Source organism: Camellia sinensis, chromosome 1, assembly GCF_055761805.1.
Source record: "Camellia sinensis isolate YWXY chromosome 1, ASM5576180v1, whole genome shotgun sequence".
NCBI classification, from domain to species: domain Eukaryota; kingdom Viridiplantae; phylum Streptophyta; class Magnoliopsida; order Ericales; family Theaceae; genus Camellia; species Camellia sinensis.
The window spans coordinates 182,036,371-182,058,766 of NC_138961.1; the positions used below are offsets into that span (position 1 = coordinate 182,036,371).

The window sequence follows — 22,396 nt, forward strand, 5'->3', positions numbered from 1 at the left end:
GGAGTTTGTTAGAAATGTGTACAAACATATGCCAGCAGTCATAACTGCAAACATGCAATTGTTTGACAACTAGTACAATACAACACAGATGATTGTAAAATTAGTGATTCACATGATTGATGTGGGCATGAATTGGTTATTCAGAACTTGTGGGGCATTAAAGGCAGTATTTGTACCTTGTTCACCTTATTCACACCATCAACATCCACAGGTGAACTGATGTCGCCAACTTCATTATTTGTTTTGCTATCGATGCACAATTGCATATCCTCGACCTCAGTGGCTCGAACTCCACTTCCACACATTTTCCCTTTTCCTTTTCCTCTTCCTCTTCCCTTTCCTCTTCCTCTAACGATTCTAGTTGCTCCCAATGGTTGGCCAAGCTTAGTAGGAGAAATATGCACATCACACGCCACGTTCTTGACGCCCACTGGCTGAAGGTCAAGAGTGTATTTATCTTCAGTTTTGTATGTTTCCCCTGACTGAAGGCCTCCCTTCTTCTGGTTATCCCCACCTTCTTCGATGTTCAGCTTGTGCCCATCATGGAAATGACTTTTGTCCCTTGGAAATGACTTTTGTCCCTTGCCAAGGTTCTCTTCAAATTTTGTTGTTGGTGATCCACCCCTTGTACATCTGAAATATTACACTCCATTGGGTTAACTTCGTCAAATGGTTTGACCACGCCATCGTCATGCACCTCGACTCCAACAGCAGGGTCCACACCCTGTTTGTCCATACCCGCCGGTTGTGGTCTAGAGAATATACCTTCGATGAGGTGGTGTAGCATTTGCTTCAGTTCACCTAAATTGGTTTGTTCAGTGAATGGTTCGTTGCAGCCCAAACTGAAACGTTGAAGCAGTTGCTTCAGCATTTCCTTCAGTTCAGCAACATTGGAGGAGAGTTAATGATACACACATCATTGCCTTCCACCTAATCATACAAACACATTCGTGAACTTAGTCTTATAAATCATCTTCAAATGATGTGGCTCAACTGTGTCAAAATTGCGTAATGATTGGATAGATTACCTTGTCATTGTCAACAACTTGCTTGCCTTGGAAATGTCGCAACATCTCTATTAAATCTGTTTGGTTGTGGAGAACTTGCTTCATCATATCCTTCAATTCGCGAATGTTGAACTCTAAATTGCTTATACGGACTTCATCGTACTGTCCTTTTTGTTGGTTATCGACATGGCATGCATCCATGTCAGCATCTTCGGCGTCACTTTCGTTGTTACTGTAATCAAACTCCACCTAATCATAGAAACACATAAATAAAGTCTGACATTGTATGTTGAAGACAAGTGGGTCGATGGTGTGAAATGTGCACAATGGTTGGAGTGCTTACCTCAATTGTTGGGAAATTTTGCTTCCTTCTGATACGTCGTAGGGTCTCCCTTATTTGGGTATCACCCCAATCATGAAGACGAGGCGTGGACCGCGTTGTAGCCGACGTACTTGTCGAGCTCAGACAAACACAATCAAGGTACAATAGCTGTGGACATTAAGGGGCACACCATAATTAATTTATTCTTCCCACAAAAATCAACTATATTCAGTAGCAATGACATTCATTCTTCTCAATTTTGTAGTGGAACGTACATAGAATACCGATTTTGTTTACGATGCTGTCAACTTTATAGGCATGTAATGTTTTTTGGGAAAAAAAATGTACAGCAAACCAAGGACTTTATTGATGAAACCAAGAAAAAAAAGTTATGTACATGTTTGTATATATGAATGGTTGCAACCCAAAAGACCTTTCCCAGAATCAATACGTTTGGTTTGGTAATGGTCCTATCAAGGTTTCTTCTGTATATTCTTCTTCAACTCTGTCTACAAATGCGTATAATATTTCCTGTGTCATTCTGTGTCTGGTTGATTATTCCAAACTGATGAAGATCAATCAATTATGTTCCCCTCTTCGCAACGTAGGCAAATTGGTTCCTCCATTGAGGCCCGTCATACTTTTTGCCCTGTACTCTTTGTTCTTAAATTCATGATGGTAGTCGCAGAAAATATATTTCTGCGAGTACCATACTTGGTCAGGAAGAGTGTTATTTGTCGTACTCACAAAGCAGGTAACATTGTATGTCCCAATCAAGGCCAATTTGTTGAACCATGATAGAACAATGCATGAAACATATGAACGAGGGAATGGAAAAAATAATCGAGTTATTGGCATACCATTAGCAGGAAAACACATCCAGTTGCACCGCGATGACCTTTACTCTTATACTTGCAAACACCGTTGTGAAGGAAATGCAGTGTCAACTTTGCCCAATTACAAGCTCGCAGACCATTCACGTCCTTCACGGCATGAATGAACGATGGCTTCAAGGCGGTCATTGTGGTAGGACACAACTCAGCCCCCAAGACGTACAATACAAATTTCCTCCGAAACTCGTCCTCCGCACCATCAGTCTCAGTTAGATAAAGTCTCAACTTGTTCAAAGGAATGACTCCGTTAACAACTCCAACCTCATCGTAGATATTGGGATATGCTTCTAATGACCCAGCCAACTGCACGTCATCGCCTTCACACCGTATTCCTAATAAAACATTAATTGCCTTACAGGTGAGCCTGAGTTGACGACCATGAACATTCAATGAACTACTGTTAGGATCGAAGTTCTGTACCAACCATGCGCACAAGTCGTGATCTATACGTGTACACTTCATCCATAAGAGGCCAGCAAGCCCAATGTCAATGACTGCCTGCTTTTGTGCTTCGTTGAACCGGTTAACTAACTCAACAATTGACTTCAATGATATGCGGAGTTGCCTTTTACCCTGCACATTTTTTACCCTTAAATTAATACAAAAATACAACCAACAATGTCAGCAAAGTAGGACCTAGCCAAATGCATTTACAAAAACATGAAGTACGTAATGACCTTTTCAGACTTCGGTGCACACAAACCACTTTTTCTCATCAGAGGGGAGTGCCTTCCATCTTTCCCCAAGCTTCTTTCCACTCTTTAACCACGAAAGTGATAGACGTACGAGACAAGTAACAACTATGAGTCCAAAATAACTGTAACTACAACTTTATGCCAAACGCAATCCGCGTGCATTGTTGGTAATTAAATAAGATTGCAAATACAAATAACACTTGCAGGAAAAATTCAGCGACAAAACGTAGCTAGACTTTTACAACGAATTGAAATTTACAAAAACAATTGGAAGGTGACGTTATTACATGCTGTAATCCTACAAACGTGAAACAATCACAAGCCCACTACGACCATTCAATACAACGTGTGGATAGCAACCCAGCCATGTGTTTCCATCATAGTGTATTATAGAGAATAGAGATTTCGACACTCACCATTTTTCGTCGAGTGTTGTTTAGCCCTTGCATTTCCTTCAATTGTTGCTGGTTGCATGCAAGCATCGTGAAGCTTATCATCACTAAATCTTAAATATGAATACATATATATATGCAAGTATTTATGTCAAGTTGGCCCCGAAATCCGCATAACACGTCTTTCGTACATCCGGGACTGAATCGATACCAATTTAAACATTTTCAAACATGCAGAACGAAACCAATTTCAAACATCACAAACTGAACTTCAACAAGGTGCGTAGTTTCACTATAAAAAAATATAATTCCAGATTGTCAGAATGAACAACTAGTAGCTGTAACAAATGAATGGTGCAACTGGCCGATTTCGACAAGAGCTAGCGATAGTGTTAGATATTTGGATATGTTGTTCGGCAATTGTCTTCAATCTTTTCCTTCCCCTTTATGAAAGAGCAAATCATACAAATTAGATTGAAGGGAAAATTACAGGGGTGACGTACACATTTTGTCCGTTGTCTAATTTGAATCGATGCACTTTAAACTCCCTCAATTCTGACACTCCATTTTAAATTTTCTAGACAATTTTGGTCAAATTACTAATGCCGTTTGTGATTTTTATAATAAATATTGTAATGTCAATTGATTGAGATTATGTAAGTTGAGTAAAGTTATAAGTTGACTACAACAAAAAGTACAGTTGCCACGTATATGCATATTTTCTTATAGAAAACAGTGAAGAGTTGTAATCAAATGGACGTAATTGAAACAAAAGTTCACAATTGATGATGCAAAGCGAGGCCATTCAAAATTTGTGCAAAACAAATAACACAAAGACAAAAGTACATGGGTTGCTGTAAGAATTGATCCCAAAAAAATTCAGCGTATTCCTTGGTGATGGATTTCGTTTGTTTACAAACATATGTACGAAACCAACCGGTAGCAAGTCTTGAAGGAGAAAACTAACACTGTTGGTGCGAGGTGACCAATATCCATTAGATGCAATGATGACAATTCCTGCAAAGTATTCCAATCAATATTTACAAGAACACAAACAAACGGCTGCAACATGTGGCTGCTAACCTGACAATTTTGCGTAAACACAGACAACAAAATGCATAATTTCCCAACACATATACATATTTTGAAACGGACAAAAGAAAAGACACACATCAAAATTTTGCATTTAGTTCACACAGCTTACAATTGAAGTAATTATGTATACAAGCAATAAATGCATAATTTCCCAAAAATTGAAGAGGAAGGACTACATTTTGTTTTTCATTTAAGGCTGAAGGACTACACGCACATACCTTTATGAAGGCCTGACTACAAAGGAGAAGGAAGCAATTGAACTATTTCATGACGGGGTTAAACAATCTGGACAGGATTCTGCTGTCACTGAAATTGGTGCTCATCCCAGGCACAAAAACCAGATGAAACCCCATCAAGTTGAGGGCTTCAATTTCCTACTGAGCAACTTGGTTGTAGAGAATCGAGGTGGCTGCATCCTAGCCCACACTCCAGGCTCTCGAAAAACTTTGATGACAATTACTTTTATGCACAGTTTTCTGGCCAAGTATCCCCATGCTGGACCATTGGTGGTGTTGCCAAGAGGCATTCTCGCTACATGAAAGAAAGAGTTCTTCACATGGCAAGTTGAGGACATTCCACTATATGACGTCTACTATGTAAAAGCGGATAATCGAGCACAAAACCTTCGGGTGCTCAGACAGTGGGCAGATTAGAGAAGAATACTTTTCCGGGCGTACAAACAAGTTTCTTCAATTGTATGTGACAATGAAACAAGCAAGACTGCCGCTGCCTGCCAACAAATATTACTAACTTACCCATCCATTCCCATTTTGGACGAAGGTCATACTCCCACAAATGAAAGTATGTATTTCATGAACTCACTCAATAAAGTCCAGACAGCCCGCAATTCCTTAATGACAACTATTTTTCTCTTCAAATGTAACTGCTATTTAACAGAAAGATGATAATTTCAAGAGAAAGGTAACCATCATTCAGGAGTTGCGTGCAATGACAGGCAAGGCTGTCCATTTCTACGAATGAGATTTTCTTCATGAATTGCCTGGGCTTGTTGACTTTTCTGCATTTCTTCACCTCAGCCCTACAACAGTGCGTGAAGTTAAAGAACTGTACAACTTAGTTAAGAAGTTCAACATCACCTGGGATGCGAGCACACTCTATGTGCACGCATAGTTAAGATCTCTCCTAAAGAGTTCACCTACAGACACGTCAACCATAGAAAGAGAAGGATTGACTGTCCGGATGGACCACATCTTAGAAAAGTTAGATATTAGAGAAGGACTGATGGCAAAGTTCTTCCTTAATCTGTTAGGCTTGTCCGAATTAGGTGGGGATAAGGTATTGGTTTTTAGCCATCATCTCCAGCCGCTTAAGTTGTTGGTAAGGCTAGCCATGAAAGTGAAGGGTTCGACTCTGGGAAAAGAATTGGGTGTGGGAAACGAATAGCTCTCTACAAAATTTGAAAATCGTTATCCTCATTTCAACTCTTTCAATTGGCTTTCCTATGTTTTAAGTTCAATACCGTCAACTATGCATGAACTTCAGCACTGAAACAAACAGTTGTTTCCTGTGTTACACGGACTCGGGTACGGGTGTCGGTATGTATGTACAGATCCGACTCATTAAATCTTACATTCAACGGTACGAGGTCTTGGCAAAAAATATCATATTTTTAATCTAATATGTGACATAAAATGGTACTTTATGTAACTTACAGTGTCAAAATGACATTTATAGTAATTTGACAATAATTTGTACATATAATAATTGTGTTATATACAATTATATAAGAAGTATCCGTTGAAAAGTATCCGACACATATCCCATACCCTTGTCCGACTCTCAGGTGTCCGACACGGGTATTTGATTTATTTTGAAAAGTCCGTGTAACATAGATTATTTCTAAACATAAGTTCCGACAATATAAAATCACCGAATACTACAAAATTGAAAGCAGAATTCAACCGAGTGTGCTATCCGTTGCTGAATCAAGATTAGTTATTGTTTGTTTATCGAGTTTCTTATTTTTTCTTTTTTGGGTACTCTAAAAAAAAATATTGTTATTCCCGTGCCAACATCACACAATTTTTTTTTTTAAGTCTTCTTTGGTTATATATAACCTAACAAGTTGGCCATGTAAATACAGAACACCTTTTATGCTTATTGGTAACTACTATGATACCTATGTTCAACTTGCAACACTGATAGCAGAAGGAAGACTTCCTATTCGAAAGGGAGAAAATACAAAAATAGTGTACAGAACAGTTCCTATTGGGTCGATTTTGGGTAGCAGAGGGAAGAGTTTCTATTCGAATAGCACAAAATACCAAAATGGAGTATAGAACATTTCTTATTGGGTCGATTTCGGGTTGGGTGTGAAGGTATATGTGAATGAAAGAAAACAAACAAGGAGACAAGCCGACGGTGGTGCTCGATTAACCCTTGCGGTTGTGCTCCAACGACAAAAATCAACTTCAAAAAAGAATTTATGCATCTGCTTCCATGGCTAGCCTTCCCAAGAACTTAAATGATTGATGTTCGCCAAACTCAAGTAAATAAGCTGTGTTCTTTCAATATGATTTTTGCCCTCAAATATTTTTCTCTATAAAACCCTATAGCTACGAGGAAATGGAACAACGGAGAGACGGGGAGAGAGAAAGACAAACAGAGAGAGAGGGTTCGAGATGGAAGAGAGACGGACGGGCCGAGGGAACTTACACCTTTTCTGAACACTTACGGCATTTTTGAAAATTTTATACTTTTTCTAACAACTTACACCTTTTCTGACTTCACTTACACCTTTTTATGAAAAGTTACATCATTTATAAATTAATTTTGTTCATAAAAGTTACCCCTTTTCTTGGAACTTACACTTTTTGTAAAAAAAAAACTTACACATTTTCTGAAGTCCCTTAAAGCTTTAGTGGAAAAACATACGCCTTTCGTGAAAACTTGAATTACATGTTTTGTGAAGTGACTTACACCTTTTGTGAAAAAACATACACCTTTTTCAGAAAATTTACACCTTTTGTGAAAGAAATTTTTTCATACAATTTACACATTTTTAAAACATTCACCTTTTTCTGAAAACTTATATGTTGTAGTGAAATTGCGTACACCATTCCTCAAAAGTTATACCTTTTTTAAAATATTTTTATTCCAAAAATTTACACCTTTTGTTCGAACTTACACATTTTCTGAAAACGAACCTTACATCTTTTGCCAATTTACTTACATCTTTTGTGAAAAAACTTACACAATTTCTCAAAAATTACACCTTCTGTGAAATACTTTTTTCCAAAAATATACATATTTTGTTCAAACTTACACCTTTTCTTAAATCTTACGCCTTTTACTGAAAATAGTTGCACCTTCTCTGAAAAGTTACTTCTTTTGTGAAATAAACTTTGCATAAAATTTTCACATTTTGTGAATCGAAGACTTAGACTATTTTTGAAATCATTTACACCTTCTGTGAAAAACATAAACCTTTTTTGAAAAGTACACCTTTTGTGAAATAAATTTTTTCATAAAATTTACACATTTTGCTAAAAACATACACCTTTTCTAAAAGTTTACACCTTTTGGTGCAAATACTTACACATTTTTCTGAAAAGTTACTGCATTTGTGAGTTAATATTTTCCATAAAATTTACACCTTCTATTGGAAGTCACACATTTTCTGAAAACAAAATTTACACCTTCTGTGACATTACTTGCATATTTTGTGAAAACATTTACACGTTTTTTTTTGAAAATTTACACCTTTTATGGAAAATTTGCTTTCATAAAATTTAGACCTTTTGTGAATCTTTACACCTTGCCTGAAAGTTTAAACCTTTCAGTGGAAGTACTTACACCATTTCTGAAAAGGTGTAAATATTTTCCTGAAAAAGTGTACACTTTCAGAAAAAATGTAAGTTTTTTACAAAATGTGTAAACTTTATGAAAACATATTTTCATAAAAAAGTGTAAATTTTCAAAAACCGTGTAACTGTTTTCACAAAAGATGTAAGTTATGTTACAAAATGTATAACTTTTGTTTTCAGAAAAGGTGTAAGTCATAATAAAAGGTATTTCACAACAGGAGTAACTTCTCAGAATGGGTGTAAGTTTATAACAAAAGGTGGAAATTTTCAAAAAAGATGTAATTGTTTTCACAAAGGACGTAAGTTATGTCATAGAAGGTGTAACTTTGTTTTCAGAAAAGGTATAAGTTCTAACAAGAGGTGTAAATTTTATGGAAAAAATTATTTCACAAATGGGGTAACTTTTCAGGTAACGTGTAAGTATTTCCAACAAAAGGTGTAAACTTTAAGAAAATGTGTAAGTTTTTAACAAAATGTGTATATTTTATGAAATGAAGTTTTCCATAAAAGGTGTAAATTTTTTTACAAAAGATGTATGTTATTTGACAAAAGGTGTATGCTCTGTTTTCAGAATGGTGTAACTTCAAATAAAATGTGTAAATTTTTGTAACGAAATTATTTTACAAAAGAGGTAACTTTTCTGAAAAGGTGTAAGTATTTGAACAAAAATGTGTAAATTTCCAAAATAAATTATTTCACAAAAACTGTAACCTTCCAGAAATAGTATAAGTGTTTTCACAAAAGATGAAATTAACTTCACAAAAGGTGTAAATTTCGTTTTTTTTGCAGAACGAGTAAGTTGCTAAAATCCAATCAAACTGTGTTTGTGTTGTTTATGGTTCGATGTCGATATAGACAGACAGAGATGAAGGGAGGGAGAGAGATGGACCGATATCGACAGACAGAGACCGAGATAGATATGGTTCGACAAAGAGAGACGGACCCAGATCGACACAGACAAACCAAGACCGATACAGACAGAGATCAACAGAGAGAGAGAGAGACAGAGACCGACATCGACAGAGAAGAGCCCGAGATGGACAAAGAGAGACCAAGATCGATAAAGACAGAAAAATCCTTTGATTTGCACCAGCGGCGGTGGCGGTGGCAATGTCAGTCGGCGGTGGGCAATGGTGGCCCGCGACGATTGGGTGGTCGGTGGTGATAAAATTTTCAACGTATAAGTCGTCGATAAAATTTAGAGCTTCTTTGGGAACTTATATCTTTTATAAAAACGAAACATACAGCTTGATTCTCTTTCACAAAGTTTACACCTATTCCTAAATTTTACACCTTTTCTAAAAATTTACACATTTTCGTGGAAATATTTACAACTTTTTTGAAAAATTACACATTTTATGGAAAAACCTTTTTCATAAAATTTACACTTATTATTTGAAGTTACACCTTTAGTGAAAACAAAACTTACATCTTTTCTGAAGTCATTTACACCTTATTTGAAAAAACATACACCATATTTGAAAAGGTTATACCTTTTGTCAAATAATTTCTTTTATAAAATTTACACCTTTCCTGGAAAAGTAGAACAAAAGGTGTAAATATGACAGAAAAAAAAATCCAGAAATGTGTAACCTTTGGCTACAGGTGTAAGTATTTTCACCATAAGGTGTAGACTTTCAGAGAATGTGTAAGTTTTTATAAAACATGCAAACTTTATGAAAACATATATTCCATAGAAGGTGTAAATTTTTTCACAAAAGATGTAAGTTATTTGACAAAAGGCGTAAGTTCAGTTTTCGGAAAAGGTACAAGTTTTTAACAAACTCTATCAAAACATATTTTCCATAAAACGTGTAAATTTTCAAAAAATGTGTAATTGTCTTCACCAAAGATGTAACTCCTATTAAAAGGTGTAAATTTTCTAAAAATTTTTGTTTCACAAAAAGAGTACCTTTTCAGAAGAGGTGTAAGTTTTTAAAATAAGGTGTAAACTTGATGAAAACATATTTTCCATGGAACGTGTAAATTTTTTTAAAAAAATGTAAGTTTTGCTGGCAGAAAAGGTGTAATATCCCATAAAAGTGTAAATTTTATGGAAAAAGTTATTCACAAAAGCAGTAACCATTCAGAAAAGGTGTAAGTATTCTCACAAAAGGTGTAACCATTCAGAAAATGTTTATGTTTTTAACAAAAGGTATAAATTTTATGCAAATATTTTTTCCATGAAAGGTGTATATTTTCAAAAACTTGTATATGGTTTCATAAAAGATGTAAGTTATGTCACAAATGGTGTATGTTTTTTTTTTTGACAAAAGGTGTAAGTTCCCATTAAAGGTGTAAATTTTATGGAAAATATAATTCGTGTAACTTTAAGAATTTCACCCAAACATGTAAACTTTATTCAATCAGATTTCCATAAAAGGTGTAAACATGGCAGAAAAGATGTAAGTTATATCATAAAAGGTGTAACTTCTAATAGAAGGTGTAAATTTCCTGAAAAAAATTGTTTCACAATCTGAGTAACCTTTCAGAAAAGGTGTAAACTTTCAGCAGATGTGTAAGTTCTTGACAAATGGTGTAAACTTTATGAAAACATATTCTCCATAGAAGATGTAACTTTTCATAAAACGTGTAAATGTTTGCAAAAATATGTAAGTTATGTGACAAAATGTGTTAGTTTTGTTTTCGGAAAATGTGTAAGTTCCAATAAAAGGTATAAATTTTATGAAAAAATAATTTCACAAAAGAAGTAACTTTTTAGAAAACGTGTAATATTTCCCCCAATGGTGCAAACTTTTAGTAAAGGTGTAGTTTTTAACAAATGGTGTAAACTTTATTCAAAAATATTTTCCATAAAAGGTGTAAATATTTTTACAAAAGATGTAAGTTATGTCACAAAAGGTGTAAGTTCTAACAAAAGGTGTAAATTTTCTATTTCACAAAAGGTGTCCACTAAGAGGTGTAAACTTTATGCAAAACATATTTTCCATAGAAGGTGTAAATTTTTTCACACAAGATGTAAGTTATTTGACAAAAATTGTAAGTTCTGTTCTCAAAAAAGGTGTGACTTCCAATAAAAGGTGTAAATTTTTTAAATTAAATTGTTTACAAAAGTAGTAACTTTTCACAAAAGGTGTAAATTTTACAAAATAAATTATTTCACAATGTGTAACCTTCCACAAATAGTATAAGTGTTTTCACAAGAGATGTAAGTAACTTTGCAGAAGGTGTAAGTTCCGTTTTTTCAGAAAACGTGTAAGTTCCAAAAATCCAATCGTTCAAATATTGGCAATGTTAGAGAGAAACGGCGTTTCGGAGGGCTTGGTTTTTCTCTCAATAGGAGTCTGTTTCAGAGAAGACCAGTTTGGGAGGGATTGGAATACCGACTCCAATTCCAAATCCAACCAAGTATGTCAATGTTAAACAGAACCATTTTTAATATAGAGGAAGGGACAGAGAGAGAGAGAGAGAGAGAGAGAGAGAGAGAGAGATAGAAAGACCGAGATTGACAGACAGAGAGACCGAGATGGACCATTGACAGAGACAGCCAGACCGAGATCGACAGAGAAGAGACCAAGATTGACAGAGATAGACCAAGATCACTGGAGACAGATCGAGATAGACAGGGATTGATAGAGAAAGACCGACATCGACGGAGAAGAGACCGATATCGACAGAGAGAGACCGAGATCGATAGAGACAGGGAAAAAAACCTTTCATTTGCGGCAGCGGCAGTGGCGGTAGCGGTGGCGATGTTAGACGGCAGTAAGCACCGGTGGCCACCGATGCTTACGTGGTCAGTGGGGATCAGGATTGGTGGTGACTCTACTGTGTGTGTGTGTGAGAGAACAGAGAAAGGGGCGATGGGAAACAGAGAAGATGGGGGCTGATGGTAAAAAGATTTTCAACCTTTAGCGACTAAACTGTGATTTGTCGATAAAATTTATACTAAACTAAATTTTACACCCTTTTTCTGAAATGTTACACCTTTTTTGAAAAGTTTCTAAACTTATACCTGTGGATGCACTCCCGAGAACTCTCCGATATTCGCGCCTGCGAGGGCGCGAATCTCGTTTCGTTTTGAGCTATCACAGTTCAGACTCAAATGTCACAGTTCTGAATCTAATCTCGCAAAGTGCAATGCAAGACCGATAAATCACCAAAGAGTCCAAATCCGGCGAATTGTTTCGGAAAACTGATTTTTAATAAAGAAGTGCCAAACATGGACTGCTTTTCCAGATACAGAGTCGCCACCTAAATATTTTATTTTGGAGGAATTTAGGAAACCCTGAATCGTGCCTAAGGCCACGTGTCCATCATCACCAAAGTTGCCTCGGCTCGGGAACTTGGGTACGAGAGGGGAAGGTCATGCAATGAGCACCCCCGCTCGCCCGATCAAAGATCGGCCTTTACTAACATGATATTTTGTTTTTGAAAATACATGTGTTCTTATTCTGGTTATTTAACCTAGAATTACTATGTGATGAACACAGCATACAAGTATAGACTAGATCGCCTAAGTTGGAATAAAACATTGCATGTTCATTTGTGAAAATGATTTGAAGTTTGCTACTCATAAGTAGGCTAAAACGGGGATTTGATGAATTGTTCTAATTCAAGCAATCTAACCTTCACTTACAGGCATTCAGGCAGTTAATCACATAAGTAGTTAGCCTCATGGTAATCATGCTTTCATGGCAACATTAACACACATGCAGTATGCTAAAGCGTAAATACTCACAGTGTACCCCGAGCCAAAATAGAGAACTAGTTAAAAATCATGCATGATCCTAGTTCATGTTAAGATGGCTAATGCAACACATGCAAGAATGTAACTAAAATAGGCTTGGCTATTCTAGAATGGCATAGGAGAAGCAACTTGATACATGTATTCAAATAGGAATTGAAATACAATACAGTTGTATGATGCGCCGAGCCTAGTGCATGCAAGACAGTTGAATGGATGCACGCATGCAAGCATAAGGTATGCTAATCGAAATGTGCCCTAAAACTAACCATCATAAGCGGTTAAGTAGAAGGGAGAAAGAAATGGGGGTTGGAAGACATGCATCCCACACACGCACTCTTATTACAACAATTGGCCCTCTCGACGGAGGGTCCGAATAAAGAGCTAACTAGCTAATCAAAGCTAATTAAACTAATTATTACACAACGAAGCTAATTAACTAATCCTAGTTAACTAACTATTACAAAACAGTTTCATTAGCTAACTACACTAGCTAATTTAAACACGAACAAATAGCTAAACACATTAACTATTTAGGTACAGAACCAAAGCATAAACTAGCTAAGGAAAGTAGTAAAACAAGGTCCTCAGAAGGAGAAGAGTGCATGCATGCCCGGTCGCCTCGTTCGGAAATCCATCGCGATGCCCTAATTTTCCTCTGTTTGCAACTGCTCTTAGAAACTTGCACCAAGCTCTAGAAAGCTTCAACTCCACCTTGGGAACCTGTGGGAGGATGGCCGACCAGTTGTTGGTGTGGGAGACCACCCGTTGACCACTTTTTGTTGTTGCAGGGCAGGAAAAGTGGTCGGCCAGCTAGTTTTTTTGGCTGGCCGACCAGTTGTGGCTGCATTTTTCCACTTTGCTGCAACAGAGAGCAAAAAATGGCATGGCAATGTATTTGCAAGATATGTGTGCACAACCACCCTCCCTATCATTTCATAAGCTCAAGGGAGTGTAGTTCTCGACCCTCGAGCCACCAATCGCGCATTTGGATGCATGATGGCCGAGAGGCGAAGTCGCACAATTCAATATGAAATGAATGCATACATAAACACATAGAGCCTAGAACTCTATCATGTATGATCAGGAGCGTCGGCGATTGAGAATTGAGGCACATTTCATCACTTCAAGTATGAAACGTCCCTCGCTTCTCGTGTTTGGACTAACACCTATTCCAAACACAATGTAACAAAAGCGTGGCATGCACAATGTGACTCAAGCATGCAAACATGCAATGCAACTTAAGCATGCAAACATGCAATGCAAGATGAACAACCTAACAAGGCTAATGGCATGCACAATGCACAATGCTAAGAACATGGCATACTCAATGCAATGTGAGATGACCAACTTAACAAAGCTAATGATATGCAAGCGATGCTAATGCATGCATACTCAATGCAAGACAACATAAGCATGCAACAATATGAACAATAACTAGCATGCACAATGTAAATGCCATCTAGCATACACAATGCAATGAACATGGCATACACAAATCTAATGAACAATATGGCATGCACAATGCAAACAACAACATAACATGCACAACACGATGTAACATGGTATACACAATGCTCAATGGACTTCAACCGAAATGGACAGACCTCTGCCATGCCAAAACAGTGGCCATAATGATGAAACTAAGGCACAAAAGGGCAAGGCAAACATGCACATGCCTTGGCCAACCAAGTAGGCCTAGGAGCACGACCCTCAAGAGTGCTCAAGGAGTGACAAATGCAAAAGTGTAACAACACTAAATGCACTGAAATTAAGTAAGAAATGATGCCAAATCATTCGAACAAAGCAAGCATGGCATACAAAGGCCCTTAAGCATGAAGCTAGTAAATAGCACTACAAAGGGGGCATGCAATACATGGCACAAATGCATGAACCAAACATGAACAGAGCTGAAATAGGTCAAGACAATGACCAAAACATGCTGAGATGGAGGGGCTCAAAGGTCAAGGCATGCAAGCATACAAGCTAGGCCATAAGCAAGGCAATAATGCACAACCCTTTTAAGCACTTAAATCGTGAAAGAAGTGGGAACATAGGCATGCTACATGCTCTAAAATGAAGCATTAAATGATGCCAAATCATCTAAATAGCTCAAAGATAGCATGCATGAGTCATCAAAACACAAAAGCTAGCAAGGCCAATTACACTACAGCTATACAAAGCATGAAGCATATGGCAAAGGCAACCTAAAATAGTCCTAGAACATGTCAAAATGATACTAAAACATATATGGAAGGAAGCCAAAACAAGCTAGCATGAAGGGCATAAGGCATGATGCATACAAGGCAAATAAGTTGGATTACACTACATCTATTATGACCAAGCATGGGATGACTTAACCAACAAAAGCCAGAGTTATATCATGGCAAAATAACCCCAAATAAGCGCTAAAATGATAGCTCACAAGCTTAGGCATAAAGGCATACACAATGGTTCATGTTAAGGCATATAGGGGCAAACCCTCCAACGCATTAAAAGAGTGATAAATGCAAGTGCATGGACATGAACCATGGACTGAAATCACATATGAGATGATGCCAAATCATTCAAATAGTCTAAGTAATGCATGCTAGTGGACTTGATGCACAAAGCTAACAAGCTAGAATGCATTATAGCTATACAAAGCATGGCATGTATGACCAAAACAACACAAATCAGAGTCAAAACATATTAAAACATGGACAAAATCTTCTTGAAGTTAAGCCAAAAGCATGCTAGAATGACATGTTAAAGCATGATGCATGTTAGGCTATTTCATGGAATTGCACTACAAGTGCATAGAGCATGCAAGGGCCAACCAAACCAAACCTTAACAGAGGTATGACATGGCAAAAAATCACCAAAAACATGCTGAAATGGATACAAAACAAGCTAGAATGACATGCTACTTCATGAAGCAAACAAGACTAGTTTGTGTGATTTACACTACAAGTGTATAAGGCATGCATGGAGTGACAAAACCAAGTAAAAATAGTGGTATGCCATAGAAAAATAAGCCCAAATACAAGCTAAGATATGACCAACATAAGATTAACAAACATGCTCACACATGAGGCATAGGAAACAAGTATTGAATACACAAGGAGAGGGGATGACCCTCTCCTTTTTGGGACCTTAAAACACCATCCCCACCACTAAAATTCCTCTAGATTTCAGTGGTGAGAAGGCCAAAACAAGGTGATCCCAAAGCTTAAAAGGAAGGCACAAAAGCAAGGCCAAACAAGGCCTAAGAGGGGGTAGACAACCCCCAACACAAAAGTGACCTTAAACAAAGATGTTAAGCACCAAAATTTAGAACTTTTTGTAGTTTAGAGTTAAGCTTAAAACAATATGAAAAAGGGTCAAAAAGCTTAAGCAAGAATAGGGGTTTAAAAGGTTAAAAGCTCACCCTGGTAGAACTTCTTCAAGACTGTAACTCCAGCACACTTTTTGAACCAAAACCAACCCAAAAACTCCAAAACATACCTCAAGAAGCCTCAACAGCCAAGGGATGGTGTTTGAGTGTGTGTTTGTGTGTTAAAGTTTGGCAAAACTACACTTTTAGGCACAAAACAAGAGCAAACAAGGAAGAATAGATACAAGTGTATATCTATAGCTCCAACACCATTTTTCTGACCTTAGAGGAGGGAGGAGGAGGTTCTCTTTTCTAGAGAACCAATGCTCAAGCTTCTTGAAGAAGCTAAGGGTTCAAGGCCATCCCTTCTGTATGGAGGATGGTCCTAGTGCTCTCCAGCTGTACCAGCTGGCTAAAAATATCTCCAAAAAGGTGACAAAAAGTAGCCGACCACTTGAAGTGGTTGGCGAGCTACTTAAAGTGGTCGCCCGACCACTTCAAGTGGTCTCCCAAGACAAAAACTGGTTGGCCATGGTGAGAGAAGGTCAGCAGCATGAAAACAATGCAGTGGTATGGTGGTCGACCACTTTTGACGGTCCAAAGATCAAGGTGACCAGTTGTCAGACCAGAAAACTGGCTGGTAGGAAAGAAAGTGGTTTGTGGGGAGAGAAACTGGTCTCCCACCCTTGTACCATCTTCCAAAAAAGGAAAACAAGGTTTGTACCAAAAACAAACCAAAACGGATGCAAGACGAAAGTTCAGGAGGCAAAGCGCGCAGCCGGGAGCCTCAAAAACTAGCTGACAAGCACCAAAAGTGGTTTACTACCACAAAAGTGGTCTCCTAGACCACAGTGGCCCTCTAGGCCAAGGAAACAAGGTGTGGTTCAAAAACCACGCCAAATGGAGAACGTTAAGCGGTCCCGAGACAAGGCGTGCGACCAAAGGCTCCGAAAACCAAAAACTAGTCTCCAAATGGAAAAAGTGGCCTATGACCACGAAAAGTGGTCTACGACCACAAGAAGGGGTTTACAAGACCTCTCCTTCCCTCAGGCAAGGAAAACAAGGCTTGGCCTACAAACCGAGCCGAAGCACAAAGAGTTTAGAGGCCCGGAGGCAAGGCACTCGGCCAAAACTCCGGAAACTCGAAACGAGCACAACAAGCACTATCATCGAGCACTAAATCAATGACGTCTGAGTCTTAAGGTCGGTCAAAAATGGGGTGTCTACAATACCTTTTCATCAAAATACTTACACCATTTTCTGAAAGTTTATACCTTTTCGTCAAAACACTTACACCATTTGAAATTATTAATATATTATATTATTTAATTAATTTACCTGCCATGCGGCCCATTTAGCAGGTCACCAATGTGTAAACTTTCAATAAAATGTCCTATAACCCAATACATAAAAGGTGTAAGTGCAAAATACTAAGGGTGTAAATGCCTTGCATACCATATGCAAGGCACACCTAAGAAATCCCTTCATAAACAAGTACAAGACAAGACAAATAAAACAAAAACAAAATCTTCCACTGTTTTTTCTTGCAAATACATGATTGTAAATTATGCCATGTTATCTTCTAATTGTTTAGTTTAATTAGAATGTTCTAGCATAATTTGCATATTTAATTGTTTTAATATGATTTTATTTTATGCATATGATTCATAATTCCCTACCATGATTTGCATGACTTTTAATTTGTGTGACAACCGCCCCCTTAATTAAGTAATTTAATTATAATAATTGTGTTCTTTGTGTTAATTGTGTGATTATGTGACTTTGTAGATACCCCATTTTTGACCGTCCTCAAGACTTGGATGTCATCGTTGGAACACTCAATGATCATCCATGCTCGTGTTCGTTTCGAGTTCTAGGAGGCCTCGGGCGGGTGTCGTGCTTCAGGATCTCTCAACTTGCCTGTTTTGTGGTTGGTTGTGGACCAAACACTTGTGTTTTGCTTCTGAGGGAAGAGGGTGGCTTGTTTGCCATCCCCTGAACCCACCGGCCAAGGATTGAGCCCACCAGCCCTATTTTCCTGCCATCGGCCAAAAGTTTTAGCCGATCGGCACTTTGTTTGGTCGGCTGGCCATTGTGTTGGTCGATCAGCCATTTTCACTGGCCGAACCCTCTTCATCTGCTTTATGCAGATATTTTGTGCCAGCTGGCACATCTGGCACCCATTATTCACCCTCTCTATACACGTGTACGGAGGGATTGGCCCCTTTGCTTAGCTTCTCTTAGAAGCTTTAGAATTGAACCTCTATAAAGAGGGAGCTCCTCCTCCCTCCTCAAAGGTTCAAAAATTAAATTGTTCTTGGGAGGATAGATATAGTATTGTATCTATTCTTCTTTGTTTAGCCTTGTTTTTTGTCCAAAAGTGTAGTATTGTCTTACTATTGTACACAAACACACACTAGAACACCATCCTTGGTTGCTGAGGTGCTAGGAGGTTGATTTCAGTGTTCTTGGGTTGGTTTGAACTCAGAAAACCTGCTGGAGCTTTCTTCTTGAAGAGGTTCTACAAGGGTGAGTTCCTTGCTTTAGATACCCCTTTCTTGCTTAAGCTTTTAGCCCTTCTTGCTTATTGTTTTAAGCTTAACATATAACTGATAAAATTTCTGATTTTTCTTTCTTTAGAACTTTGTTTAAGGTCATTTTGAGGTTTGGGGTTGTTTCCCCCATCTTAGGCCTTGTTTTAGGCCATCCTTTTTGGCCATTGTTCTTGTCTTTGTATGACCTCTCTATTACTGAAATCCAGAGGATTTTCAGTGGTGGAGAGGTGGTTTTGAGGTCCTAAATAGGAGAGGGTCATCCCCTCTCCGTATTGTCTTGAATGTTAGCAGAAATGGCTTATGTTTGTAGCATGTGTGCTTAGCTTGTTTTAGCTTCATTTCAGCAAGTATTTGGTGTTATTTTGCCATGATTTACCTCTGTCCAAAGTTGGTTTAGTGGTCTCTTGCATGCACCGTATACTTGTCATGTAATCCCTTGATTTGCCTTAACATGCATCATGTTGTAACACGCCATTTTAGCATGATTTTGGCTCAACTCCATGAAGCTTTTAGCCTTCTTGTAGCATTCTTAAGCTCTAATTTGAGTTGCTTTAACCATGTGTGCCATGCTTTGTGTAGCCACCATACATTTCAGCTTGTTAGCTTTGGGTGTCCAAGTCATTAGCATGCTTTACTTGGGCCATTTCAGTGATTTGGAGTCACTTGCTATGTCATTTCAGTCCATATAGTATGCTCATATACTTGTACTTATCACTCCACTAATGTTTTAAGGAGTTGATGTTTTATGCCTCATGAATGCATCATTGTGTATGCCATCATGCTTAGGCATTTGAGATGCCATCTAAGTGTGTTTTTGGGCTCATTTTGACATGCCATAACTCTATTTTGGTTGCTTAAGTCATGCCATGCTTGGCTTTGATAGGTGTAGTGTAACACCTCTTTTGTGGCCTTGTTTGCTTCATGTTTTTGGTCCTTTGTTCTGGCATGTTTTGGCTTCATTCCTTGCATGTTTTAGGATCATCTTCACATGATTTAGAACTGTTTTGGGTTATGTTTGCCATACGCTCCTTGTTTTGTGTAGCTTTGGTTCAAGTCCTTTCACAAGCCTTAGGCTTTCAGCCATATGCATGCTATGCTTGATTTGTTTATGTGATTTGGCATCACCCCTAGCATCATTTCAGAGCATGTAATGTTGTCACATTTGCATGTTTTTCACCTGTTTTAAGTGTGCTTAAAAATTACCCTTTATGCCTTAGTCTTTAGGCCAATTAGCATGCATGTTTGTATGAGCTTTTGTCCTCATTTCCATAGCTTTTGGCCACTGATTTAGGCCTATTTGAGAGCTGTCCATATTGGTTTAAGTTCATCCTTTGCATGTTGTTGCATGCTTGCCTTGCATATTGTTACATACTTGGCCTATTGCATGTTGTTGCATGCTTAAGTTGTATTGCATTTGGCATGCCCTTTTGTTAAGTTGCTTTGCATGTTTGCATGCATTGTCCCTTGCATGTTGTTGCATGCTTGCCTCGCATGTTGTTACATGCTTGCCTATCTTTAAATGTTGTCACATGCCTTGCATGTTTGCATGCTTGTCTAGGTTGCATTGCATTTGGCATGCTTGTTACCTTTAGCCTTGTATGGCATGATCATTAACATGCTCATGTTGCACTAGTTTTTCTTGCATGTTTACATCCCTTGCCTCTTGATAAACCATGATAGAGGTTGGGGTCCTTTATGTGTTTTGTGTGCATTTCATTTGACATTAAAATGCACACTTGGCTCCTTTGACCATCATGCATTGAAATGCGTGATTGGTGGCTCGAGAGTCGAGAACCATACTCCTTTGAGTCTTAAACATGATAAGGAGGGTGGTTGTGCAAACATTTCCTTGAAAATGCATTGCCATGTTCTGACTGTTCTCTATTACAGCAAAAACAACATTCTTCAGGAAGAGATGGCCGGTCGGCCATCTTCAGTGCCGGCCGGCTATTCATTGTTGGCCGAGAGCTTCATTCATGGTCAATGACCAATTTCCCTTGGCCAATGGCCTCATCCCTTGGTCGATGACCTCCCACAGTGCTCACACTACGCCAAAATTGGGCTTTAGCGGCGGTTTTTTACCGCCGTTAAAGGCTGTAAAACCGCCGTTAAAGCCTTTAACGGCGGTATTAACGACGGTTTTGTTACCGCCGTTTATGCGCGTGTCGAAAAAAGTACAACCGTCGTAAAAAGGTAAATTACCGTCGTTAAAAGTCGACCAAAAACGGCGGTTTTTTACCACCGTAAATAGGTTCAAATTTTTCAAAAATTAATTCTTTCTTCTTGCACTCCCCAAGTCTTGAACCCTCAACCTCTCATCCACTCACACTAACCACTCTACCATAGCCACTCTTCATGAAATATATTCCCTAAATAAATATTTAAACATTACTTTTACTTTATTGTAGATGGTTTCGCCAGAGCACGCCGGAGTTTCGCCGGAGCACGCCGGAGTTTCGTCGGAGTTTCGCCGGCAAAGACCGCCGTCATTAACGGCGGTAATGATTGGGCATTAGCGGCGATTTTGTTACCGCCGTTAAAAGTGGGCATTAACGGCTGTTTTTTTAACGGCGGTAACAAAACCGCCGTTAATGATACCTTTAACGACGGTTTTCGTTACCGCCGTTAATTGTACCTTTAACGACGGTTTTCGTTACCGCCGTTAAAAAAACCGCCGTTAATGTCCTGTTTTGGCGTAGTGTCAGGGAGTGGTTCAGAAGCATCCTTGAGACCTGTGCAGTTTTCAGAGGTGCAGATCAGTGCAAACAGAGGCAACATGTGACATGGCAATGGATTTTCGAGTGAAGCCGAGCATGCAAGCATTTGACCCTCTTCCCGAGGCTGCTTTACTATTTTCATAGCTTAATTAATTTGTTTAATTAGTTAAGTATTGTGTAATAATTAATTAGCTTGTTAGTTAGTTAATTTGTATTATTCTTTCGGTCCCTCCGTCGAGAGGGCACAATTGTGTAATAAGCGTCCGTGTGTGTGATGCATGTCTTCCAACCTCCATTTTTTTCTCCCTTTTATTTAATCGCTTACGATGGTTAGATTTAGGGCATATTTCCATTAGCATACCTTATGCTATGCATGTTTGCATCATTCATCTGTATTGCATGCACCGGGCTTGGCGCATCATACTAACTGCATTGTATTTCAATTCCTATTTGAATACATGTATCGAATTGTTGCATTTCATATGCCATCTTAGATTAGCCGTGCCTATTCTAGTTGCATTTTGTATGTATTTCATTAGCCATTGTTAACATGAACTAGGGTCATGCATTGATTTCTAACTAGTTTCTTATTTTGGCTCGGAGTACACTGTGAGTGTTTATGCTTTAGCATCTCGCATGCGTGTGAATGTTGCCATGAAAGCATGCTTGCCATGAGGCTAATTGCTTAAGTGATATAACTGTCTGAATGCCTGTGGGTGAAGGTTGGGTTGCTTGAATTGGGACAATTCATTGAAATCCATGATTTAGCCTACTTACGAGTAGTAAACCTTAAACCATTTTCCAAACAAATGGATATGCGATGCTTTGTT

General features: G+C 38.3%; 1 pseudogene; it reads left to right on the forward strand.

Moving 5' to 3' along the window:
- Nucleotides 1–2,882: 2,882 nt before the first annotated feature.
- LOC145821323 (protein CHROMATIN REMODELING 35 pseudogene) lies at nt 2,883–5,808 on the forward strand (annotated as a pseudogene).
- Nucleotides 5,809–22,396: the final 16,588 nt, after the last annotated feature.